We start from the raw sequence: 27,416 nt of genomic DNA, 5'->3' as shown, positions 1-27,416 counted from the left end.
CCAGAGGTGTAACCAACTACAGAGGGCAGACGTATGCTGTTCATTGGCCTATTCCTCTCCACTTCAATTCCCAGTTCAAAGATCCAATAAACTGTGTGACTAATTGGGGATCTGAGATTCTGTCCTTGCATCTCAGTCCAGCAATAGTGTAAAATAAGGATAAATGCTTGTGTCGGTGCTTCATGGCTATTTTCAAAATTTATTTCTCCATCTGAGCCCAATCTGATTTTCTAATGTACCTTACAGAAACACTACCAAAGCCTATCAAATCCATCAATGTCAAACGTGCTGAACACATTTTCTGCCACAGCGCAAACGCCCTTACACAGTAAGAAATTGGACTGGTGAATAGAGGACTGTCTGGTTTTCCTATTATCTCCTATTATACCTGATAAAGGTAATATAGGCAACAGTTGTAACCATTCTCACAGTGTAACCTGGATAAAAATTAATTTGCAGTAGGGAATTGTTCTATTATCAATAAATGGGATTACCATCCATCCATCCATCCATCCATCCATCCATTATCTTCCGCTGGTCCGGGGATCGGGTCGCGGGGGCAGCAGCTTGAGCAAAGAGACCTAGACGTCCCTGTCCCTGGCCACTTCCTCCAGCTCTTCTGGGGGGACCCCGAGGCGTTCCCAGGCCAGCCGAGAAACATAGTCTTTCCAACGTGTCCTGGGTCTTCCCCGGGGCCTCTTCCCAGTGGGACGGGCCCGGAACACCTCATCGGGGAGGCGTCCAGGAGGCATCCTAACCAGATGCCCGAGCCACCTCATCTGACTCCTCTCGATGCGGAGGAGCAGCGGTTCTACTCCGAGCCCCTCCCGGATGACCGAGCTTCTCACCCTATCCCTAAGGGCATTGAAGTCCCCCAGCAGGACGAGGGAGTCTCCCGGAGGAGCACTCTCCAGTGCCTTCTCCAGGGCCTCCAAAAAGGGTGGGTACTCTGAACTGCCGTTCGGTGCATAAGCACAAACAACAGTCAGGACCCGTCCCCCCACCCTAAGGCGGAGAGAGGCTACCCTCTCGTCTACCGGGGTGAACCCCAATGTACAGGCGCACAGCCAGGGGGCAATAAGTATGCCCACACCTGCTCTACGCCTCTCACCGCGGGCAACTCTAGAGTGGAAGAGAGTCCAACCCCTCTCGAGGAGGCTGGTTCCAGAGCCCAAGCCATGCGTCGAGGTGAGTCCGACTATATCTAGCCTGAATCGCTCAGCCTCGCGCACCAGCTCAGGCTCCTTCCCCAGCAGAGAGGTGACGTTCCACGTCCCAAGAGCCATCTTCCGTAGCCAAGGATCAGACCGCCAAGGTCCCTCCCTTCGGCTGCCGCCCAGCTCACACTGCACCCGACCCCCATGGCCCCTCCCACGGGTGGTGAGCCTGTCGGAAGGGGGACCCGTGTCGTTTCTTCGGGCTGTGCCCGACCGAGCCAATGGGATTACTTGTGTGGTTTATTCACATTACCAGACCAGCAACACCAACACAGCAACAATTAATTGAGAAGCAATTAAGGAAAGAACTGTGTCAAATTAGGGGGGTGTAATACTGTATATTTACATTACATTACATTGCTGCTCACTGCAATATTCAGTCATTTCTGATTTATTCCTGTCAAGTATAGAAACCGGTTTACCAAATTGCTTGGAAATCTAAACACTTGCCTGTGTGTTGCTGGCAGAAGTGTTAAAGAATTCCATGTGCAAAGGACGTGGTTCGGTGCTTTCAAACAATGTCATGCAGCTGAGGAGTGAAAAATGACAGGCCTTCGTTGTTATTGTTTTTGTCATTGCCTTCATGGCTTTTCCTCTGCAGAAGGTGCCAATTACATCTAACCTACAGTGTCACATCTCCACATCACAAAGTCTCCCTGTTCCCTTCATTAAGCTCTGAGAAGCTGTTGCTACTACATTAGAATGTGCAATAAGAGCAGTACAGTAAATTTTGTTGTATTCATACTGCACTTATTCATACTTTTTTCTCTTTGGGTCCCTGCAGCACCTGAGGAGCGTAAGCCTCTTTGACATTATGTGTGTGGAGCTGTCAGAAATTTAGCTTATTATCAGAAATCGATTTAGAGTTAAAATATTTGAAGGACAGGGTGACCTGTTGGTGTATCTAGCGTGCACATTTTACGCCTTTCTGCTTTGGGCTTTAATTATTCGTTTAATAAGAACAGTGAGCAGTAAGTTTGACCTGCCTTGCACCAGCATTAATTTGCTAAGCTTCTCAGCTACAGGAATTAATTACCGTGAAGAAACTCTAAAATACAGATGCAATATAATGAGCTTAGACTGTTCATGCTCATAATTATTTCATAATGGTTTCTATACCACAGAAAATTGGCCTGTCTTGAGACACAGAAGAGGTCATATTATCCTTATTTGTTTCCTTTTCCTTTGGTGTGCTGTATGCCTTTTTGTGCATGTAAAAGGTCTGCAAAGTTACAAACCCAAAGTCTACACCCAAAGCAGTTTGTTTCCTACAGAAGATACTGACCCTTATTTAATTTCTTCAAATTAATACAAATACAAAACAAGAAAATAAGAAGTTGCCTTACCCATAACCAATCGGAGGAGAAGAAGGCCTCTCACAAGTTGCACCTTGAAGACACAGCAATTGATAAATACGTATATTTCAAAACATATAAAGCGTTTCTCGTGAACCAAGACAAAAAACTATAACCCTGTATATTAGCATAATATTGGCTCTTTGATAACATTAATTGTTAAATGTCTTCACAATATGAGAAACCTTAACAGGTGAAATAGTTTTATTAAGTTTGCATAATGCGGTCCTGCAATCTAATGAATGATTCTTAAACTGCTAGGATTTCTCATCTGACTACAGATATGATACTTTACACATATCACAGTGAGATCACAGCAAAAACTGAGCAAAAGTTTGTGCATTCAGCGTGAATGCCCTTGATGTTCCTTTTTACAAGATATGATGTAACAAAGGAATCCCTAGAAAAATTCTCAGACTGTTTCTAGAAGATCACTACAAAGAGCTGCACATGTGCTTTGTGGCTAAATAAAATCTAAATCACAATTTACAATTCGTTAGGTGAATGCAAAGGTCTCCAGTCACGGAAAAAAAATAGATAAAATTACATACTGGATTTGAGGGGTTTGGTATTTCCAACAAAAATTGAAGTAATGTAAGGGGTGGTGAATAGACTGCTAGCTGAAGAGCTCAACTTTTTCACTGATCTCATTCAAAACAACAGTCATGTCAGCAGGTCAAAACACAATAACATGACCAGCATTGAGTGTTTCAAGCATAGCAATTTCTCTGTCAGGCAGAAGATTTTTGAATAGCTTATCTACTTTTGTTTTTAATAGATCAACTGAACAGTGCACTGAGGGACCTATTATACTGTTGCTTCTAAAAACTCTGGTACAGTTTGAGAGGATTTCAGTGAGAAAGAATCAGCACTGTAGTCCTTTTGTTCCCATGAGAGGCTCGGGGGAATGTCTTGTTTATATCTGCCTCATCTCTATGAAGTACAGAGGGAACAGAGCAAACGTATATTGCCCGACGCACTAGCTGTAAATTATCACTGTGAACTGCTGCCGAGTGGATAAAGTGGTAGTTGTATTAAATGCCATTTCTGCATCTAAGACGGTGTAATAATTGTTTGTGCTGCTTGGTGACGTCTCTCTGTCTAAGGGTTGTGATCGAAGTGGCTCTATGTAATGTAGAACTTGACGCTAGGCCTTAGGTGGAGCCCAGCTGTTACAGTTGCTCTTGCATCTGTCTGCCTGACATGCCCTCCGCACACAACAAACACTGTAAGCTCTACATTTGACACTGTACTGCTTTTCTTACCAGCCTTGCTTAAATTTGAAGTGCAGGGAGATCAACATTATCTCAAGTGAGACTAAATTAATTCAAATCAAAGACAGTATAAATGCACATCGCTGTAACAGTAAAAACACAGACAATGCAAGCATGAGCCTTATAGTCATGAGCCTTGGTGGATGTGAATGTGTGCACGCATGCATGTGTCCCTGCACAGACACCAAATCACTTGGTGCTACTGAAATAGCATAATTTGAATGAATACTGTGAGGTCATGCTCAGTTACATGCAACTCAGTGTAACAACAACACCGCTAACCATAACTGTTGACAGAATAATATTAACAGTGGGGAAAGGAGTTGAGTTATACTGCACATTGGGTTGGAGCCCTGAAACAAATGCCCTTGCGTGATTGATTACACGCTACAAGCTAATGAGATAAACAGAGCCTGAATCGATTCAGCCGGGCAAGAATCATGCTACAGGGGCATATGCAGCTGTGTGCAATGGCCGTATTGACATGTTCATAGTCAAAGAGCCGATGAAAGAGACCAGAGGCTGCGGTTCAGGCTGAAAGCAAAGCAGCGTCCTCTTCAGCTGAATGCAGCTGCTTCGTCCACCACTGCAATCAGGGTCGATGCTGCTCAAATCAAATGCCTGTGATGGGATCTGACAAGTCAGGTACTTACTGCTGAACAATCACTGCAAAGAAAAGCGTTTTCTTGTCAAACACAAACAAGACAGGGATTGTGGAGCAGGCAGACAAACAAATGGGTTAGGAAGAGCGCCTTTGACTGAAGTTAGTGACAAAGCAAATCACGGTGTGAGTGTGGATAACCATCGGCTGGAACTCCTGCAGCCTTTGGCACACTGACTAATGACAGACATACAGATTTTCGTGGTGCTGTGGTTAACTAATTAAAACCTTTATGCCTCACCAGGATGACTGTAAGAGGATAAGCAGGGCTGGGTGCCATAGGAGATGTTGAGCTTGTCTGAGCTGCACATGGTGACTCAGACAAAATTGAGTGCAGATGCAGCACAGAGCTTAGAGGAAGTCATTATGTAGTCTTCTTCTAACCAGCTACCTGTTAAGATGATCATCTTACCACTGCATTGCAATATAACATACAACCGTGTTTTTTTTTTGTTGAAGGTTACAAAAGTATTTTGTCTCAGTGCTCTTGTTCCAGGCATTTGCCATAACCCCCAAAGTCACAATTTTAAAGTTACATTTAAAAGCATAGCAAAATGCAGTTTGTATTCTATCTTATTGTATCTCTGTTTTTAACACAGTAGGCTTTAGAAAAATGGATTGAACACGGTGAATTTTGAGCCTCTAACCGCTCTCAGATAAGCACAACAGGAGGGAAATATTACCAGGCTAGTGGAAGGACACTCAGAGGGGGTTTATTTAATTGACTGCTTTATGATTGTGTCACTCAAGTCCTGTCTGCACACCAAAGGGCACTTGGAAGTGAGTCATCTGTCGTAGACAGGGGGGAAGGGGAAGATGCAATACTGGATTATCTGGAAACAGTTGAGTGTTTTGTCTTTTTACGCAACAGACAAAAGAACAGCAGGTTTCCTGTATTGTTTATGTGCTACTGAGGGCTTTAAGAAAAAAATGCTCAATCTCATCAGTGTCAAAATGCATTAAGACTAATTTGTTATAGTGTCTGATCACAAGCCTGTGGGCAAGACGGCAACAGTGGAGCAACGAGGTCGTTACAACTCCTTCACAGATGAGCATTTACCAAAGAAGGTTTTTCAAGGGATTCCACGCTGTCCCTGTGGGGGTGATGTTTCCGTTAACTGCGTCAAATTTGGGTGTGTATGTGTGCAAGTGCATGGGCTGAGTGTTAATATTTTGTTAAAATTAATATCTACATGTGCGTTTCAGCCCATTTGTAACATTAACCTCTTGGACTTTTACATGCAGAAAAAAAACCTGCCAGATATCTGACTTTGAATTCAGCTTAATCAATGTTGAACGTGTAATGTTGTAATGTAGCAAAAAGCATTAAAGCCATTCAGCACTGATGCTTGTAATTTTACTCTGCTCTACATTTAAAACAGAGCTCATGTAGAGTCTGGTTAATTTGAGACTAATCAGGCTAAGAACATCTGTTATCAAATCTATCTCCAGCCTTTTAATATCTTTAATAACGCAAAAACAGTCAATTTCAATGTGGTGATGAAGATTTAACGAAGGACTCTTTTACTATGCTGTGGTTATTGGAGGGTTTAAAAATAAGTAAAAACTGCAAACTGTTATTGCGGTTGTGCTTCTTTTTTTTCCTCACAGCATGTGTTATTGATGTCGAGTTTAAAAAAATCCTAACAAAACTACGACTAAAACCAATCTGATGAAATTTCTCCCACATAAAAATCTTGCAGATTCCTCGCTTCATTGACTGTTCGGTGCACCTGTGACATTCATGATAATCACCGTACGACTGAAAGGCAATATCCAAATGTGGTCTCGATCATGATGAATTCGAACAGAGCGTGAGGGAAAACATGCTTTTACACCTCGGTCAGGGCTGCCAAATGTGAGGGAAATCAATATGATTTCAGTCAAGCCATGCAGCAAATGAAAAGCATGCATGCAACGATAATGGATATGGATTTCTGGGTCTGTGACTCATGTTTCACTCCCCTGCAGTGCTCAGATCTTTATGTTTGGTGCTACAAAAGTTGACTGATGAGCGCGTGAGACAGACGGTGTGTTTTGAAAATACTTTTTTTTTGACTGGATCTTAGGGAGGGTTTAGCAGGTCACAGCCTGGGCTGCCTGCTGCTGCTCTTGTGTAATTTGTAGATGTCAGAGGTCAGTTTCGGTAAAGACAAAATGCTGATGAACTTTCCAGCTCTCGGTTTGGATGTTGGCTCAGACGCAGAGAGAAAGCCAAACACCTGTGCGGAAAAGGGCAGTGAGGAATAGAGAGAGGAAGAGCAACATAACAATATTTACCCTGCTGGGCGTAGCGGCATAGCAGCCTTGAGATCTCTCATATTGTTTGTAATTAGTGAGACCCCTCCTCTGCCTCCAGGCTTCCTGGTCTGCCTCCATGTATGAACGTCTTTCGTGGCAGTGGCTTTGTGTGTTTGCGAGTGAGGGTCACGGTGTTGTATCTCTGTTAAATATTTTTGTGGTGAAAGAGTTGTGTCATATTGTCCTGTTTATGATGTTGTTACCAGGACGACAGCAAATGGTTCAAGCCATGGTGCAAAGAAGGTAAACTTAAGTTGAATGCATTTTACAGACTGTTATCTGGTAGCAGAGTATATTTTTGATCAATGGAATTCCCAAAGCCTAAAGTAATAATTATTTTGAAAATATTAGTGCTTCTATAATATTCAGAAGTGGCTCTGTCTTTTTGTTCACCAGTTCCTCATTATGTTAGACATCCAGCATACATATTTTCCATTTAGGTAGCAGATGTAATGGCTCACTGATGTTTATAGGACGCGGCTGACTATAAATACGGGTCACACTTGTTTTTATGTACTCGAACAGTGGATGTTGTATTTGCTGCAGTGAATTACACCTTTTTAATAAGTTCATATAATTCTGAGTTGACACGTTTTTGTTTTTTTTCCCTCTCTTAATAGTAGACTGTCAGATGCTAACTGCAACCCTCAGGCGAATAGGGTTTCCGCAAATATGCGCACTGATGGTTCAAATGTTTTACAAATGTATAGGAGAAGTATGCACAATGGTTGCACATCATTGTTTGTGATGCATCCCTGCCTTCTTCATTTGTTCTTTTCATTTGTGCTTCTTTGCCACTGCACTGTGGCTGAATATGTCTTCTCCATTATCTGCCACCTGTGTCTTTTGCGCCGTGGTGAGATACAGCATCAGCTTTGTTGAGGCAACTCAAATAGGCCCTAACACTGTAGCTAACGTCACATCTCATCTGCAGAGCTTTTTGAAATGTTAGCCTCGATTGAAAAGTTCCACTTTCAAAACTTCATCAACCGTCACTTCAGCACATTTCCTATCTCTTTTAAAGGTTCTTGGGGGAAAGAGAGAATTTGCTATTACGGTTTGCTTAGGGAGAAATAAAGCTGTCATAGACACCTTCTGAGTGGAAGTAGACTTTCGCACTCCACCACTTTATCTCTTTACTCATCTTCATCCATTTTCATTTTGACTCAAACTGGGGTGTAGTTTGATTTTTATGCTTTTCTCCATTATCTTCGTGGGAAAAAGGAACATGTGGTAAATGCAGCTGAGGTAAAACGTTGGAATAGTAATAAAAACCCATTCCTGCACTGCAATTCTTTCTTTGTTTCAAATAGGAAATATCTTAATGATATCATCTCCTCTTCAAATGCAAAAAAAATCAAATGTCAACTTGCACAAATAATCAAAGGGTGACATTCTGACATTAATTCATTTGTGATCCTGTGTATGAGACATGAGGCTGAAACTGCTTAAAGAGGCGATGTCAGTGTCAGAGTGCTCTTTTGTTCCTGTGTAACATGAGGTCGTTTTTTTCAAAGTGCGTTAAGTGTCATGCAAATTGGGTCATAACATTTTGTCCAAAGTTGCCCAGACTTTCTTAAAGGAGTAAAAACATGTATACAATAATCTTCTTCTTTTATTATTGTGCCATTACAGTGGGTAGAGTGGGCATCCTCCAACCTGACGGTCAGCAGGTCAATTTCCAGCATCTCTATTCATGTCAGTTTGTCCTTAGGCAAGACACTGAACCCCACAATGGTCTCGACGTGCTCGTGAGATTTTGGAGAAAAAGCCCTGCACATATAGATTGAGTGCATTTAGAAAATAAGAAGCACTGTATGTGTAAATGGGTGCATAAAAAACATATTGCAAAGCCCTTTGCAGAACCTAAACAAGGTTCAAAGGCTCAATATAAGTGTGGGCCATTTCACTTTTTACGAGCAGCTTAATATCAGTGGAGACATGCAACATTGTAACATATCCCTTGGCTAATGTTGTTTTTAGGGCGATTCCAGATCGTATGGCAGGAATTGCAACCCATTACAAATAAAATGTGCCTTTACAATGTACATGTTTCTGAAATACCAATGTAATTTACAACCCGTACCATTCGCAAGTGAGAGGCGAGTAGAAAAGCAATTTGAAAATCATGAGAGAGGGAAGCAGAAAAATGAAAGAAAAACAAGTAAAAATGTGCAGGATGAGTCTCACGCATATGGTGTGCTGCATGGAACACATGGATGAGCACTTTCCACCATCCAAACTTCTTTTTCAGAACCGTTTGCGGACACATTATCTGTGTTTCACTCATAGCGAGATGTGGACAGGGAACGCGATGCCGTATGTAAGTAAGAAAAAGGGAAGTGTCAACATCATGACCTAGGGAGACGTGGAATGTGAATGTGATCACGTAGCAAAATGTACAGAGGTGTTGAACACCAATGTGATGACATATCCATAGATAAGCTAGCGGCATCTGTGTAGCGCAATGAATAAGGAAAACAAAGTCATAGTACAATTTTTCATCTTTTTATGCAAAATTCCAACATTTTGCACTGTAGACCAACATAGGTGTCACATGTTCTCGCTAAACATACCTAAGTTTGCCTTTTACAATAATGATGTGCATTCATTATTCATGTTAGTCATTTATAACATCCACAGAAGCAAAATTCTTCAAGTACTTTCACTTCTTAACTTCGCTCTAACTCACAGTTGGTTGGGTTTAGGTTTCAAAATACAAGGTTAAATTTTGACATTTTGAGGTTTTACATCCTCATTCTAATGTCTCTAAATGTTTTTGTACAGTCTTTCATTTTATAATGGTGCAACTATGAGTCACTAACACCTACGTACAATAAAAGTGACACAAACAATCATGACAAAACTAATGTATATGTGGTGAAATGCGCAACTACACCCCAGTTAAAACAATAGAAATAAAAAAGCCTTCAAAACTGCCAGCCGTGCCTGAATCCAAACATGTTGTACAAACACTGCAGGAGAAGATCTGCATTCATCAAAATCCCTAACAGTATGAAGGAGGAAAGAGGAAAAAAGCTGAAAATTTTCCTTTGACTCAGATCAGCACGCACAGCACGTAGGTTCACAGAGACACAAACACAGAATTTTTTTTCACTACTGAATTATGACAGGAAATGTTATCTCAAATCTATTTGCCCCAGGTAACATCTCAAGGTTAAGACAAGCCAAGCATGACGTCTTTATTCTCTGAAAGGCGATCTGCTCCTTAAGACCACCTGAGCCTCTGATTTTTTTCCCTCTCTCCGGGGCACCAGCCCACATCTCCATGCAGCTTTCCAATGAAACCAGCAGCCCAAACCCGTCTGTGTGTCCCTCCGTTTTGCCTGAAGGCGTATGTGTCAGCTATGGAACTCCGCTCACACTGCCACAGGTTTGAGGTCAGAGTGAGCGCGCATGTGTTTTCTCACATGGTATCACCTTGACACAGGCACCTCTGATATCACTTGTCCGTAATATGGTTGCGACACAGTCTGATGTTGGAAGACGGGGCAAAAGCGGGTAGTGTGCTGTCAGAATGAACAGTCAGCACGACCGAACTCTGTTACTGGTAATTGAACTGGAAAGAAAGACGGGAGGCAAGGGGATGAGTTAGAAAGAGATAGGAAAGAGGTAGAGAACAGGCCGTGATGGTAAGCTTATCTCCAGATGGACCTCAAGAATGTGGGAGGTTAATGCAATGTCATGCCAGGGAGATGGACAGGGTCTATTCCACCGTCTCATCCAGGTGGCAGAGGCAAGATGCTATCTCTAGCCATAGAGAGAATAAAAGGCAATTTGTCTAAGGATTTGTAGCTAATTGCAGATGCATGAAATCCAAAAGAAGGCTTATGCATTTCAGTTCAAAAATTAAGGGTCGTCTATATAGTAATCCTCTCATCCAGGAGTTTCAGAATAACAATGGCAAAAATTCATACAGACTTTTTCTTTGCCATGCGTGCTGTCTACAAATTAGGATGCATTAATCCAAATCCCATTTTCAGTACACACATTAATTTCCCAAAGGTGTGAGACACGAGCAACATGAGCTGGGGTGCTCAGCATCTCTTTGAAAAGAGAGAGGTGAGAAACGAGAGCTTCGTTTGTGCTCCCGTGTCCCTGTGGGAGCATACTTCTGTGATGTGTTTCTGCAGCTTCTGCAATCACACATCTTGAGCTTCTGAATGTCATTGAAAGGGCTCTCTTCTGTCTAAGCTCAGCACTTTTAATACGCTGTGTGGGTATTTTGACAAATATTGAGTGTGTAGGACAGGCGTGTCCAAAGAGCAAGAGGTTCTGCACGGGCCTGAAATACCCAAATCTAAACTGTCACAGAGATTCCATCCAGGGACTCAAGACTGACAGATTGTGGTTATTTTTTTTCAATCTGAGGGCTTGTGCTGCCTTCATAGATATTTTTGAGTGACATTTCCGTGTGATAATCAATCCCACTCAAAACCCGACATGTGTTCAGAGCTGCTGCAGGCTGAGCAAAGTCATAAAATACAATGATTCAACACTATATATAAAAGTGACATACTCTCAAAACCCATTGTGCTGCAGATGAAAAACGTCTACTGTGCTTCCTGCCAACAATAACCAACTGAGAGAATTTAAAACGTGCCCAGCCCAATTGTTTTCCTGCTTCGTGATTTGTGTAGCGCATGACATTAATCCTTAAGCTTCCACTGCTTTTGGCCACTTCTCCAACAGCTTGCGCCTGTTCCACAAAAAAAAAAAGCAGTGGCATACAGTATGGTGGGACAGTGTATGAAGGTTTTTCTCAGACTGAAGCATGAATATGTAAACACTTAAGTAATGTTAAAGCTATAACTTGGTCCGAGATACTTTCTGTATGGCAGCCCATATGGACAAATCAACAGAAATGTAGCTTCGGAGCAGTGCTGCAGACCCCAGCACAGAAAAAAAAAGGATACACAGTTGCTACAATAATCCTCTGAACCTTACTTAACCAGAACTAAACCTGAATCTTTCAAGTGGACTTACTGACTTCAGAATGGGTGTCAGAACCATTCCAGAGCAGCAGAGCTCCCTGGCAGGAGTTGTGTGTCTTTGATGCTATACATCCACACTAGCTGATGGATGGCAGAGTAAGGACAGAGGCCCTCACTCTATTCATCAAAACCAGACAACATCTTGGAGTCTGGTGGCCTCGATGACAAATGAGCACCGGTGCCCCTCCCTGAGGCTGAAAGAGGTTGGAGCTTTGGAGAAAGTCTTAGCTTGGTCAAAAGGTAAAAGATGCTTTCTTTCTTGTTGTTTTTCTTAACCAGATATTCTCCTCTGGCTCCCTTCTCTGCCCACAGCTTCTGAAAAAGCCTCTCAGTGTTTTGTCTCGAGCAATAAACACCACGATATATCGCTAAACCGAGTTCAGAAGGCCCCAAATAGGTTTTTAAAAGTGTGAGGTGAGAATGAGACAGCTACGCTTTAAGGAGGCTGTGGAGACTTGTGTCAACGTAAATCACAGTTTGTGTGTGGAACTACATGGAGGCAGGCAACAGGAAGAAGTGATTCTATTCGAGGGCAGGTATTATCTGGAGGTTTCACTGCATATTGTCAGAAGTCTTGAAATGGGAGGAAAGTGTGCTGGTCAGAGAGGAGAAAAGACACTTTAGAGGCGAGCACTTTACTTTGAAAACCTTCAGAAGCCCTTTGAAGAATAATGGCCTTTCTAAACAACTCAATTCACTTCTAATGCATATATGTACACTAACAGATTTGAACTCCTGTGGAGCCGCTTTTAAACCATCACCAAAACTTGATAGCTAAGCCTAGAAACTGTGCGCTCGTTTAAATTCAGAGAGCACATAAAAGCCTTTTGGAAAAAAAAGGTGAGCTTTCTATGAGACAAATGCACATAGTCCGTCAGTGCTTTCTAACATGTGACTTGTCCTTTGGGGGACAAGCTTAGAGACAGGTGGTCTTCTTGGTTGCTGTCAGTAAGAATCTGCCATGCTCACTGAAGGCTGTTTAGTTTGAGTCTTGTCTGTCGGTCAGTATTTGGATTATGGGCTGAAAGCTAAAACGAAGTGGAGGGACAGGAACATATCTACCTTGTTTGTAATTCACATAGGATCAGTCTGTTTATTTTTCTTTTATCACTGTTCTTATTTCAAGGAGGCCAACAGCAAGCAGAGGTGCCCATTTGGCGTGAAGAGCCTCGATGCACACATAGGCCCTCTCTCTGTTTTGACCTTTGCTTCCTGTTGGAGCATCAAGTTTTGTAGAAACAGCAGAGCTCGGAGAACTGCTCAGCAGTGTCTGTGGAAGTCTTGTATGGTGGTGGTGTTGTCACAGTGTGACAAATGCTGAAATCGTCCTCTATGAAAATATCTTTTTTTTTTTTTTGAAGGGCCTCAAAATTTCTCTGTCTGAACTAACTTTAGCGTCACAATTGTTCACAGCTGTAACCATAAACATTAGCTGGTTGTAATTTGCTATTGAATTCATACAAAACAGTGGAGCATGTGTTACAATTGATGTATGCAGCATGTACTACGTACTGCTTACTGGGTTGGGAGTACAGAGGATGGAGCAGTTAAATCAACTTTGCAGTACGCAAAGGCTGGCTGAGCTGGTTTCAACTTGTTCAAAGTGGATTTAAACAACAGCTAACAACTAATGCGTGTAGCACATTGTAATGCTGTTGCATTTGTCATACAGGCATTCTGTTACATGGCATTGAGTGTTTATAAGTACCAGCTGACTTTAGATCAATGCTAGTCTTTCATAAAATGACTCCTCCGTGGATATAATCCAGGTTGTGTGTTAATTCATTAGGCTCAGCTAAATGATTCACTTGTCAAGCTATAATCATGGCTGACATTGCCAGATAGTGTATGTGGTTATGGTACGGTATGTATGTGAATGTCTCTATGAGAGCAGGTTAGACTCAGCCACGCAAAGAGTTAAAATCCCCCAAAAAGAGGGAGAAAAAAAGAAAGTAAAGAGAAAAGAGGCCAGAAAACACCATGAAGGTGCTGGAAAAATAATTCAGTTTTTTTTACACTATTGTTGACCCAACATCCCTATTACTGTAAATCTAATGATTGATGCAGATTTAAATTCAAATCTAAGGGTTGAAGGTTGAGTTTTTCTTTGGCTTCATAAAATCTGAGCTGGTCAGTCTCCATTTAAATGTTTCAAGAAAGCTGTGCAAACACTTTGTCTCCGTCTGTCAGGGAAAAGGACATATTCAAGGGTGCGCGCAGTTACACATATGATCATGCATTGTGTTAGATTAATTGTGAACTGACTTTGACGCTGACTTTTACTTTGCATCTTAAACCATCCATGCCCCAATTGCAAAAGAACCCATCGAACTCTTCAACCAGCCAGGGAAGTTGTTATCACCGGTGGCTCTCTGAAGCGTCTCAGTGAAGTTTAGAGGATTTATTTTCTCTTCTCAGAACTTTTTCTGATGAAGACCAATTTGCGAATCTTGTTCGGTTTGATGTTTGCAGATGTTATTGATTTTTTTTTTTTCTGAGTGCTCAGGGTGGTAAATAATCACTGAGGATATATCGCCTTCTATGCAAGTTTAGCTTTGTTTACAGAGATGGGGCTGTTTAATTGCACTCTGCGTTTTAGTGCTCAAAGCAGCTTCATATGGGAATTTACTTGGTTTTGGAAATGTGTTCATCCCTTTCCTCTATTTTCTTTGAAATCCTGTTAGCAAACTGCATCATTCTTAAAGCACTGCACTGTATTTTGGCACAACCCTTAATTTCTCACTGAGCCCGATTCTAAATGATATAGCTTTGAATCCTCCTAATGCCTGATCAACCTCGTACAGTATTCATATTAAAAAAAAAAACGTGCCGTTTTGAAAACTTTACAGCTTTGTCATGTCCCTAGGAGCAGCTTTTTTTTTCAAAAGTCTGACTTAATTGGAGCATTGAACATTGCTTTTTTTGCTTCTTCTGAAAGTGTGTTTCTTGCAGGCCATCCTGTTATCGGTGCTGCTGTCTCACATCTTTGAAATAGCTTTTTTAAACTTTTGCATATCTGAATTAAGTCTGAGAGAGAGAGACCATCCTCTGCCAAAAGCCAACAAAGCGGGGTGTTTGTTCTAGCAGGTATGATGACCTTTATCAATATGTGTGTTTATATATACATACAAGCTCGAGCAACAGTGAGAACAAGTGCATCTGCGAATCTGCTGTAGCCTCATCACCAAGGTAACCACAAAAACCATGTCATATGATATTAATGTTTTAGGACCAAACCATTATCTTTTTCCCTAATCCTAGCCTGTACGTTTTGTTTCCTAACCCTAAACAATTAGTAGAGATAATGAATTTGACAAAAACAAGTGAAACAAGTGAGTGAAACTGACAGAAAAGAGGGAATGAATGAAAGATGGAAAATTGTCTCCTGTTTTTTAGTAAGAATAATCAACTTTATGAATATAGCGTATGTGTTCTAACAGCAACAACAGCTGAAAGTGTTTTTTAAAATCAAATGAGACAGCTAAAACAAAATCAATACAAAGATACGATTACATAATTCAAAATATCACAGAATGTCAGGCGAGTGGTGCAAACAACCAATAAGAATAATCATGTGTCAGATAAAACTAAGAGAGGCTCGCTGATGAAAGTATCTTTTAAGATGAGATTTAAAAGAGGTCAGTGACTCCGCTGACCTGATTTCCACACGCAGCTCGTTCTGCGGTTTAGAGGCTTTGACCGTAAATGCTCTGTTGGCTCCGGCCTTCAGCCGTGTCTTTGGAACAGATAAAGGTTTTCTGGCCGAGAATATCTGTCTCCCTACAGGTTCATATGCTACTAAAATGCCAGATAAACAAGAAGATGAAAGAGCAGCTGAGTTCTGTACAGTCTGAAGCAACTTATTGGAATTAGGCTGGGACAAGACTTTAAGTTTTGGATTTTAAATGGGTTGGACAGGCCTGCCTTCCCAAAGAAATAACAATACTACCACTTGATTTTTGCAGTTGTATGAACCAAGTGCATGTAAAATATCCCGGGTACCCTCATAGAATTTGACTGCCTTCATCACTTAATGCAGTGTAAAGAGGTCATGGCCGTTTCAGGTACAGTATTTTGTTGAGGCTAGACTTCATGTCAAATATGTAATTGTAATTGAATTAATAGGAGGAGTGATGTTCTCAGCCGCTTATAAATGCTAGTAAATGCAGGCCGTACACCACAAACACCCCTTTGAGATCAGATAAGAAAGTAAGCTTCAGACCTCCATGGCCCCCGGTTCAATGTCAGTCACTGCCGCTGAGGCCAGATTTCCCTGTGCCAGCACTGTGAAGAATTCTAGGTCTCAAACTCACCGCTGCAGTGCTTCCCATCAGTCACTTCAGGAGGAAACTTTTTACTTTATTTTTTTATCTATTTATTTTTTTGGCCTTGGGCAAGTGTTACGCATGAGTGTACATGGCCTCGGTTTGACAAGTCACATCACAGTTATTCCTGTATCACTGAACCCATGAAGAGAAACCTGCGCATTAACTTGGTGGGCTTCTGGAAGTTTACCCCATGCGCATGAGTGTGCTGTGTGCTTGAACCAAAGAACAGCCATCCTCACAGATCCGGATAAAGGTGAGATAGGTACATGAAGTGCACAGCTGACAGGTCATTACATTCTGCAAGATAATCAGAACTGGAATCTCTCCTGCCATTAATCTGTTCGGTGAAATACGCAGATGAGAGCGTGTGTCTTTTTTCCCATCCACAGTTTCAGAGTAGATTCTGTACCTTTGAAACACATCAAAGAAGATCAGGTTTGTGGTCAGCAATTACACCAGTCTTACCTCCAGTGTTTGTAATGTGATCTGCTGGGTCGGCATATCTCTGCCTTCATTGGAGTGGCTGCCTCGCAAAATACTTGCAATTAGAGGAGGATCTTCGTAATGGCAGGGAGAACCCATCCTGCATGTGAGACAGAAACAGTGTTTGCTGGTGAACTGAGGTGACGTATCATGGCTTGGCAGCAATTAAGGGGAAAGTACAAAGAAGCTGATACGTAGTCATTTTCCAGGCTTTCCAGGAAACTGGCAAAGGAAAGTTGTTTTCGAGCCCGTATGATAGTCTGTCACCTTGATCACTTCGAGCTCTGCTCTAATGGATCAGTCCACAAATCTGGCAAATGACAAAAACAAAACTTTATGTTAACGCCAGGAGCAGAGGCTTAGGCTAGCAGTCCATGGAATGTATCAAATCAATTATCAACAATGATGGCAGGGTACATTTTTTAGGATTTGTTTCAAGATGGTACAGAGCCGAAGCTTTGTTTTTGAAACGGACCAATCTACTTGACGTGTTTGCAGAGAGAAAAAGACTTTCAGCAGATAGAGCCTCGAGGGAGCATGAATTGTGCTGAGCTCCTTATTTCAAAAAGTTCTGCAAAATAGACGGCAGCCTCTTGTGATTCTGTCAAATCAGCTCTCAGATAAATCAAATAAATTGACTCGTACCGTGCCTTTGAATCTATCCGTGTGGATTCATCCACGCTCTTTCTGCAGAGTATGATGTTTTCCCCGCTCCTCGGTCAATGGATAGAATGTGTGTCCTTTGCCAAATGACCACACAGCCGTATCAAATCAAGATGGAATACCGCCTATAACTCAGAACAGCTTTGGCTGGTGACACCTGCTGCAGTCACCAGCCATAGCACCGTGTTGTTGTGGCTGAGGAGGAAGCATCGTGTAATAGGAATGCAGAGGTCAAAATGTTCTAATTGGATGTGAAAGAGCGCTGAGTGATCAGGCCTGTCAGGCCTATTTGGGGGCATATTGGGGGCAATGCGTCGTTATTTGCCTCTATTTTGATCTGATCTGTCAGAAACACGCAGCACAATCAGCTCACGTAGAATCTGCCACAAGTAATCCTGTCTCATAGCTTGTCACAAATAGATAGATAGATAGATAGATAGATAGATAGATAGATAGATAGATAGATAGATCGATAGATAGATAGATCGATCGATAGATTACATAAAGCCTATTGTTATATCTAAATCTAGTGTGTGAGTCATGATGCCGCTCACACCTGCCTGCTTGTAAGACGATGCTGTTAAGGGAACTATTAACCTCATCTTTATCCAAACCTGGCAGGTAGTCACGTGAATTGTGCAGCAGCACTGATCCATCCTGGGCATCCGTGTTCGTCTTAATGCCTCCCCTCACAAAAAGATTAGTTGAGCCTCTAGTTAGTGAAGCCCTTAAAGTTTCCCCGAGCCCTTGTAATTATGCAGACACAGAGTATGAACCATACCGATTGTGTTCTTCGGCAGAAGGTATGCTATTCCCTTTTTAGGGTGTCAAAGGGAGCTCCTCGGGGAGCAATATAATTGCAGCTCGCACAGAATTCAAATGTGAGAACATGTTAGGGGGATTTTCTTATTGTTTGCCTGACTGCACCAGTGGCCACAGCCTTGTCCGGGTGGTGTGTGCACTTGTGGAGTGAAATATGTAGGTAACATGAGTCGTGATCACAGGTCAGCTCTTCTGCAGAGGCATTTACTGCAGGGCAGAACAGTGGTACATGTTACTTTCCCTAAAGTAGCTTGTGTTTCTCTACTGTTGAATTATTTTTCTCGTTCCCTGAAGGCTCAGCTGCTACCGCCATAAGATCAAGAATTCTCATGCTGGGCTCAACAACAGCTGGACTGCACACTGCACACATCTTTGCTGCCTATACAAGTTGAAACTTGAGTGCTTTCAGTATTTAAGAAAAAAAAATAGCATGCGAAACATTCAATAGCACCTCCTTGTTTTTATAATCTCTGGTTTTTTTCCAGTTATACTGTACATGCGTCACCTACACAGGACTGTACGGGCTCATGCTTTTTACATGAATCCAGTAGCAACTTAATAATTGAATAAAAAAATCTTTTGTGTGTGAGTATCTGAAGAATGAAAGAATAAAGCAACAAGCTTCTGCTCAACTGAACTGGTTTCCTGGGTGACAAGCTCTTCCCCAGGTAGCGCCATATTTTTAGTGAAACGATTTGAAACGTGAAACAGGCATTATCTGCATAGAGCCAATATATCTCCAAATCTGAAGCTAATAATGAATAAACAATAAATCCAATTTAAACACACGTTAAAAAATGAAAGTCAAACCTACATGCTTAAAGCTAACCAAACAGGAACTTTAGAAAAACGTTCAGTCATCTGCGGAAACGGTAAGTAACACAGAAACAGCTCTACAGTTTCCCCCGTCGATCACACCAAGCTATCTCTTTGATATACAATCACCTCAACCTAACAATGGAATTTATGTGCAGCAGAACAGGAAATGTGTTTTTCGCCAATGCAAAACATCCTATTGTCCTTTCACTGCTATTGTTTCTGTGTGGTTTTACATTTCAGTACATTACCCGGGATTAAATATGTTTATGCATCAAAAAGCGTTTCTGAGTCAGATTTGATAGAACACACCAGGTACATCAGTGGGTCGGATATATATTCATTCATCAACTTATATCCTCTGCTGCAGTGTGCTGCTGTGTATTCTCATCCTCATATACTGAGCGTATTGCAAATACTGCAGTGATTGAAAAAAAATGGGATTGGACTCAGATTGAGTTTGAGCCAAAAAAAAAACCAAATGACTTTTGTCAAGTGTGACTGTAAGCTTGTTATTGTGCCTTTGTTTACATTTAGCTCAAACTGCTTTTGTGCTTAAGTGCAGCCTGACAGTAACAACCCAGTCTCTCACCAGAATATATAATAGCTACATTGGTCGACAGCACAGAACATTGCTCACAGAAAAGGCTAAAAAAAAAAGAAAACTGTATCACAGCTGCACGTGACTCCACTTTTATTTCCATTTGTTTGTGCAGAGACACAGCTCATGTTATAACGTGTAGGTTCATCGTCTACCTGTGTTCACACAACACTCGTTTCAGTTCTCTACATTGCAGGTCAGGAGTTTAAAATGCATGGCTAGGATGAGAATTAATATACGGGGTTGAGTTCACCTGCACGTTGGTGTGGTGCTGAGCATTGTCATCTCACAGCAAATGGGTTTCGGGTTTGAATTCTTCACATTTCTGCTGGAGTTTATATCTTCTCCCAGTGTGTGCGTGGGTTCTCCATGGATACTCCGGCATGTCAGGTTAACTGGTGATTCTAAAGTGCCTCGAGCAGCAATTATGAGCATGCATGGTGGTTTGTCTCTGGCTGGCCCTGCAATAGACTGATGACCCGTCCAGGGTGCACCTTTCCTCTTGCCCGATGGCAGCTGGGATAGACTCCAGTCCCCACTTTGACCCTAAGAAGGATGAAGCGGGTATGGAAAATAGATTAACGGAGCATTAGGCCACGTTGCAGAATATCCCAAAACAGCAATCTACACATACAATGTCCCGTCTCGTTTTTTTTAACATGGATTGTGATTGGGTGGTCGGTGGCGTAGTGGGTTAAGCAGGCGCCCCATGTACAGAGGCTACAGTCCTCGCTGCAGCTGGCCCTGGTTTGAGTCCTGCATTGGATGGCCCTTTGCAGCATGTCTTTCCCCCTGCTTCAGAGCCCAAAATTTTTTTTTTTAAAAGAACATGGATTGTGACACTATTGAGTTTAGAACATGTGGACACACATCTGATTTAATGTGGTTTCATTGTGATTCTGAGCTGAAAACGGAAAAAAGATCCTGGGCTAGGATAGTAAAGAGTGTGACCACGAGTAGATAAATTTATGTTTTTCTTCTTTTTTTTTTACCTTGTGTTTATTCAGAAACAATGAAGACCACTTCAAGATAAAGTGTTTCATTGAGAGATTTCCTTGGCTGGCCCACAGTTAGCCGAGCCTTTAATGCAGAATTATACTGACCCTGTCCTCTGACATCATCGGTAGGTTAAATGCCAAAGTGATTACATTACACCACATCTCCAGTGCATTATTAATAACATGGATCTTAGACTTGACCTGCAGGAGAGGTGCTGGGGAAAAAACAATCACATGGTGTATAAACCTGTGAAAGGCCAAACTAAATGAGATGAAGTGAGAAATATTTCAGCATGCATGGCGCGCTGTCTTTCTGCAGCTCTGACAGTTGCAGCTTCTGAACATGCAGGCAGGTGAAGCCTTATCACCTTCAAAATTTCCTCAAGTGGCTGCTGATGCCCATTTAAACTCTTGCCATGCTTCCTACAAGACATGAGAGGCTAAGCTGCCTAGAGTGAACAACAGCAGTTGCCAACCTACTAGCCAAGAGTAAAAACGAACCCTCCTTGACTATCTCTCTGGGATCAATCGAGCCCCTGCGCAAGCTGGAAATGATCCTGCGAGCTTGAGCGACAGCTGTGAAGATGAAAAGCATCTTGTGAAAGGTTGTGGTTGCTCCACTTTGGGAGTGAATGTGCTATTAGTGTAATGGTGCTCAAAATATCAACACTGGTCTGTCATATCAGTCACTCGCAGGGTGAAAGGCTGCAGAAGGGGGGGTGCAGTGAATTACAGCAGCTACTGGCTATGGACCAATTTTACATACAGTTTTGAGTCTGTGGTCAAGTCATGAATGCTTAAACAGAATTAGCACTCATCAGTGTTTGACACATAGTTCAATGCCCCAACAGGACACAACAAGGAGCTATTTGGTGTTTTTGATACCCCAGAGAGCAAATGAGACTCACCTAGCAGCACTCAGGCTGCTGACGTCGTTCTTGTACAGCTCCGCAGCTCCAGCTCAGACTGCAATTCTTTGCAGGGATCAGTGTATTCCATAAACTGTGGAGGCTGTAGGGGTGTGTTTGTGTGGGTCTGTGTGTGTTTGTCTGTCTGTATGGGGTAAGGGGAAGAGGGGTAATATTACCGGCGGGGCTGGTTTAAATCTGTAGCCATCTTCTGCCCTTCTATGAAGTTATCCGTGGGGGGGGTCAGCAGGTAGCGTTGATTTTGGGTGGAAGTATGGGGATTATTACAGAAGGAATTTGTGTGCTTTGTTTCTTTGTGTTTAAACAATCACATTGGCTGATGGTAGTCATTTTTTTTTTGCATCAAGTATCAAGCATTTGTTATGCCATAGAGTAACACATGATCAGTGTGATCGAATGAATATGAATTCCTGAAGGCAGTCCATGCATGTTTGGTGGTTGGATAAATCCTGGCTTGGTCGTTTCAGCGTTGCCATTGAGTTTAGCCCTCATTGAGTTTGTCTCCTCTGTACCAACACCTGGCCGAGTTTAGCAATTTTGGCTTTCAGCCAGGAAAGGAAGGAGTCCTGAAGCGGTCGGAGCCACATGAATCAATACAGCTACAATCTTAGTGGTCACAGAGCTGAAATTCTGCCTCAAGGCCTGATACTGTAAAATATCAGTATATTATCTGTTGTCAAATAATTATAATCTTTAAGTGTTTGGAAGCATAAACATCACTTTAAATACAGATTGTAGCAGACCTGAGTGTTTGTGACAGAGTTCTAGAGAGTGGGGCTGTGATGGCTGGAGGAATTGATTTGGAGCAGGGACTGCGTGCCCCTCCTCAGAGAAAGCGTAGGAATAAAATGCCTCCTTTGATTTAGCTAAATCCCTTCATGCTTAAGGGATTCTCATGCTCACCAAATAAGCAGAGGCCAAATATTGCTGTTTGACTTATGTTCAGCATACGCTAAACACTTCAGAAATAAGTTTGTCCAAAGGCATCAACTAGTTTCTATCTCAGAGAAAAACAGTCACTTTGAGTCAGTTAGCAGGTGGTTTCTTCTTTAAAATCAGCTTTTGTGGTTGTACAGTGCCTTTGTTAGTCATTCTGAGTCTCTTGGTTGATCGGTTTAGTGTGTCTTGGTGGTTGTTTTCAGCCGTTTGTTGGTTGACGTGCAATCATTTTTGGTTGTTTTGCCTTGTGTATCTGTGAGGTTGTTCAGTGTCTTTGTAGTCACTTTGTGTTTTTTTTGCATGTGTCTGCAGCTATGTAGTCTTTTTGTGGTCGTTTTGCATTTGTTGCTGGTTGTCATGACTCTGTGGCTGATTTGTTTCTCTTTGGGAAAACGAATAGATCGAATAGATATGTGTTGTCGACACTGAAGTGATAAGACATGTGGTATTGTCTAATTATGGAACCCAGAGAGCGCTTGTAAAAAATTGAACAGAAGAGGAAGATAAATTGACCCTCGAGGGACTCAAAATGTGATGCTGAATTTGTCAGATTGAAAGCTACCAGCACAAAGTGAGAAAGTTCCAGAAGTCTTTCAGTTTTTACAAGAGGTTAAAAAAAGGAAAATTAGGCTGGAAGGATAACATTATGAAAGACAATGTAATGCCTTGTATAGATGTGTAGGGATTTTAATCCTTCATTTTTCTGTTTTGGTTGTGTTTATTGAATGCATTCAGACAGGAAACTCTTTCCAAGCCATTTAGGGTACTTTGGTTGGCATGTGGTTGCAAACAGAGTCCCCTGAGTAACACCGACTTTGTCTAGGATATAGTATAATACATCGGTGTGAGGGAGAAAAATTGTACTTTCAATTTAACCTGGTGCCAAGCCTTTTTTAAAACGCCATCAGTCCCAGCTGCCTTTTGTTGTCATGGCAACCCATGGTCAGGCTAAGCTCGGCACAGTTCTGTTTCGGTCTTGAGAAAGCCATGAGCAGAAGGACAAACAAAGACTGCTCCACAAAGCTGTGGTGTGGAAACATAGAGGAGCCCTATTGTCACATATATGCAGATCATCTTCTGCACCCACCACTCATATCTCCTGCTATGCTTTAGTGCCAGTGCGCACAGTGCACACTTAGATTGTATACAAATGCACGAGGGTGTCGGATTATCGCTGTAAAATCTTTCAAATAAATCACCTTGGAGATAATTACATCACGTCATTGCCATTAAGCCACTGACATTTCTTTTATTCCCTAATGCGAGTGTAATGAAATGCTAACATTAGATTCAACGTGCTTCTAACCCAGCTGATAATCAACTAAATGGGTAATTAGGATTTAACTGCATGACTGGGAGCTCTGAGGTCTTGAGGGTGACCCGTGCTCGATGATTGTTCTTGTAAAAGGACATCATGTGCTCTGTGGCACTACCTTCATTGAGCTGTCAGGAGCTGCGGGGGATGCAGCCTGCCTGCCCACCTCCACCGTCCGTGGGATCGATCGCGCCACCGCCTCCTCCTCGAGAAACTCAACCACCACAGCTCCTCCAATTACTGCTGATGGGCCACATCTTTCCATCAGAGGAGGTGTCAGGGCCACACGGCGCCTTTCAAAGCCGGCGATGGACAGGGAGGGGACGGATAGAGTGGCAAGCTTGAAGCGGAAAGAGGCAGAGGGAGAAAGAAAGAGTAACAGGGGAAGTGTTGACAAGCGTGCACAGCTGGTGAAACCCTCCGTGTCGAACTTTGCCAAAACGGATGTTGAACTTAGACCCGTGCGTGCATTATTAATATTGACCACTTACACGAGAATAAAGGAGCATTTACTCTCCAACTGACATTCCTGAATTAATCATAGAGCCATACTCAAAAGGAACGGTGACTTGTCTTCCATGCCAAACCAGGCCATTTTCACTCAAATGACAGATGTCCTCTGAATGAAAAAGGCCACCAGCTCAGTCATTATCAGGCGTTATCTTAGAAAGCCATCAACATTTCAACGGAGCGCGGTCTGCGTTTGATGTGTTGCTGTTGCATTTCTCTCTCTCATCTAAGCAGGGCATGTTCCACATGCTGCCATGCTTCCACAGTAGTAATCACATCATCAGATCCTCGGAGAAATGATTCTTATCATGCACAAGTGAGTGCAAGTGATGTGTGAGTGGAGATGGTCAGGAAAAGTCTGGGGTTTTTTTGCATTGGAGTCGAGGAACAAAGATCTCACCCGCTTATGGTGTAAAAATATGTAAAAAACACATTTTCCATTATGATTTTATGGAAAAACCTGTATGTTCTTCTTGTTTCCCTTAGTGCCGTGATTGCCTTCTTTGCCTTGGGCAGTTAAGCGTGCATTTTGAGTGTATACGTTGTTGTGTGTGCACATGCATTAACAGTCTGTACGGTTTTGGCTCCTACACACAGCCTATAGCTCCCTGGATGAGACGGAATTGGCATCGAATTTCTTTGCAAGGCTCCCGGAGCTTCTCCCTCTCTGTTACCGTATACTGATGGGTAGAATTATAGTAAAAACCATGCAGCTGTCAGTATACACATACAAGCATCCCACTTTTGAAAAAATAAATAAATAAACAAAGGAGTGTTTTGCACTTTTGGTGTTAAAGGGTTAGTGTCTGATTTCTTCCAGCAGGACAGCGTCCATGGGATGATTTAACTGTCCCTGATGATCAATGCACGAGTTTGAAAAAAAAAACAGAATGTGGGAAAATGAGTGCACGCCCGCCTCTGTTCTGATGAGTTACATTAGCAGGTTTGAAGTCGATCGATAAGCAACACGGTCCAGACTGGTTTCCCCCCTCCGTGTTCCCTCCATCCAGTCCTCCATTTTCAGACTTTATATCCAACCATCCATCACTGTCAGATGCACCGGCTGGCATGGTCAGAGTGGTCAGCACACGTCAGAGCCACCGCAGCTCGCTTGCGCAGCACCAACTTGTCTGAAAGCGCGCGAATGTGCCCACGCGCGCACACTTGTGCGATTACGCGTTGGGCGTCTGGCCACTGATCAGAAACATGACAGAACAGTGGTTGAACAGTGTTCGAGCCAGCTGCTGTTGTTTGGGGCTCCTGCTCTGACTGACTACATTAGGAGCTCATGAGAGCGCTGCAGATTTGAATGTCACATCGATTTTCCATCAGGGAGGACAAATTTACTCTTTCATGTTTCAGCACAAATCAGTGTCACATCTCAACTCAAAAACAGGGGGCTGTGTTTGAAACTGAAAAAAAAAAAAAGTGAAAACACTGGATGTCTGCGGATCACACTGTAATTACCAAATCACCATCATACACAGAGTACCTCTTAGTGTTACTTGAAGGGGACTTTTAATTATTTATTTTTCCTTTTAATGGTTTCCCCCACTTCTTTATTATTACATGAAACCGCTGGATCAAGCCGTTCCGGGTGGCTTTAAAATGGTTGGGAATAAAATAGACACTGAGTTCAGAACGAGTTAGGCTTGTGTGGGATTCGTTTTGCTTATTTGTTTGTTTGTTTTTCAAGAAGCCATTTTCTTCCTCACTGAAGGGCCTTCGGTCAACACCACAGAGTAGATTGGCCCCAAACACCATGTTTTCCTGTAGCCTACAGAGTGCAGACATGTTGGCGTGGAAGTTTGGGGATATAAATAATAAATGCATCAGTCTGCAAACAGCATTTTGATTACTTTGTTGTCCTTGTCTAAATTTGGACAGTATCACTATCTTTTGGCTCTCGCCGTGTCCCACCTTCATATTCAGTGGAGTAACCATAGCTACACAAAGGACACACTTTGGGATTGTGCCTGGTTTTAAATTAAACCACGATGAGCAATGGCACAGCTTGTGATCCTCGGCCTCCTTTGGTTTCTCCTATATCCTTTATTTATTTACTTTTTAGAACGTCTTGTATTTGCAGTATTTCCTTGTATTCAAGAAAGTCATTGTTTCAATAATGTTGTTTCATTTTTTTGTTTTGTTTTGTTTTGTTTTGTTTTTTAATGCTGGCTGATTTAAATATTGCTGAAGTTTGATATCTTTAAGGTTCTTCCGTCGCAAGCCTCATATTTCTCCCTGTGGCCATGCCTTGATGCTGTACGCAAACAACACTTTGTACATGAGGCAACATCACTGGTAGCAAAGTTCTTGTTCTTTGCGGGAGTTTTCTGTCTTTTGTGTAAAAGCACAGCCCAACGTTGTGTGTCACGGAGCAAGAGAGTTGCATTTGTTTCCAGATGTATCTATTAAGATGTACGGTAAGGAGCGGTGTCACGGCAGAGCGTCGTGTGGCATTCCCGTCCTGCTGTGTTCTCTCCTCAGCTGCATCAAAGGCAGCTGTGTAAACACGTCTGATGCATCCTGAGCTTCTCACACATTTCCATTACAACTAGATTTAATAAATGTTCAATTCGGGATAACCTCCATGCCAGCAATGCTCATCTTATTTCTGTCTTTTACGCCTGCGGCATGATGAGGGGAAAAAAAAAGAGATCATAATAATAAAAAAAATGAAAAAAAAATCATTTCTTCCAATGAGTGACCTTGCAGCTTGTTTTTCCTCGCTTGGCTCCACAATTATTCTCCCATGCTTTCCGGTTTTGTTGTTGTAATTTAGCACAGCGGAGCGTGTTTTAAACCGTGGAGCTCGGGTCGATTGCCTGCGAGTCAGCTGGACCTATATGAAGGCCGTTCCCGGAGGTTTTGAGATAATTATGTCAACCCCTTTATGACAACCCCATTGAATTTAAATTAACAAATCTGCAACACGGCACGCCCGCTGGACGGCATCCTGCCAATAGGCGGTTTATGCGCCCAACCCCTTTTAATGTTTCCTCCCGGCATCAGCCGATCCCGCTTCTACACCCAGAGCAGCTGCCCACAGGCAAGCGCAACCATCACAGAGGCAGATGAGACCCACAGAGGAAGTCTCATCAATAATGGAGAGCGGTAGCTGACGGAGTCATGCAGAGGAATTGTGGCGGAATGAGAGAGATATGCAGCTGGTCTGTTTGTCTCATT

General features: G+C 42.4%; 1 protein-coding gene across 2 annotated transcripts in view; it reads left to right on the top strand.

Moving 5' to 3' along the window:
- LOC142388510 (galactosylgalactosylxylosylprotein 3-beta-glucuronosyltransferase 1) overlaps positions 1-27,416 on the top strand; it is an 88,026-nt gene that overhangs the window by 11,201 nt on the left and 49,409 nt on the right. The gene's annotated exons all lie outside the window — the stretch shown is intronic.

This window comes from Odontesthes bonariensis, chromosome 9 (genome assembly GCF_027942865.1).
Source record: "Odontesthes bonariensis isolate fOdoBon6 chromosome 9, fOdoBon6.hap1, whole genome shotgun sequence".
NCBI lineage: Eukaryota > Metazoa > Chordata > Actinopteri > Atheriniformes > Atherinopsidae > Odontesthes > Odontesthes bonariensis.
The sequence above is the reverse complement of the archived record's forward strand: the minus strand, read 5'-3'. Positions and strand labels throughout refer to the sequence as shown.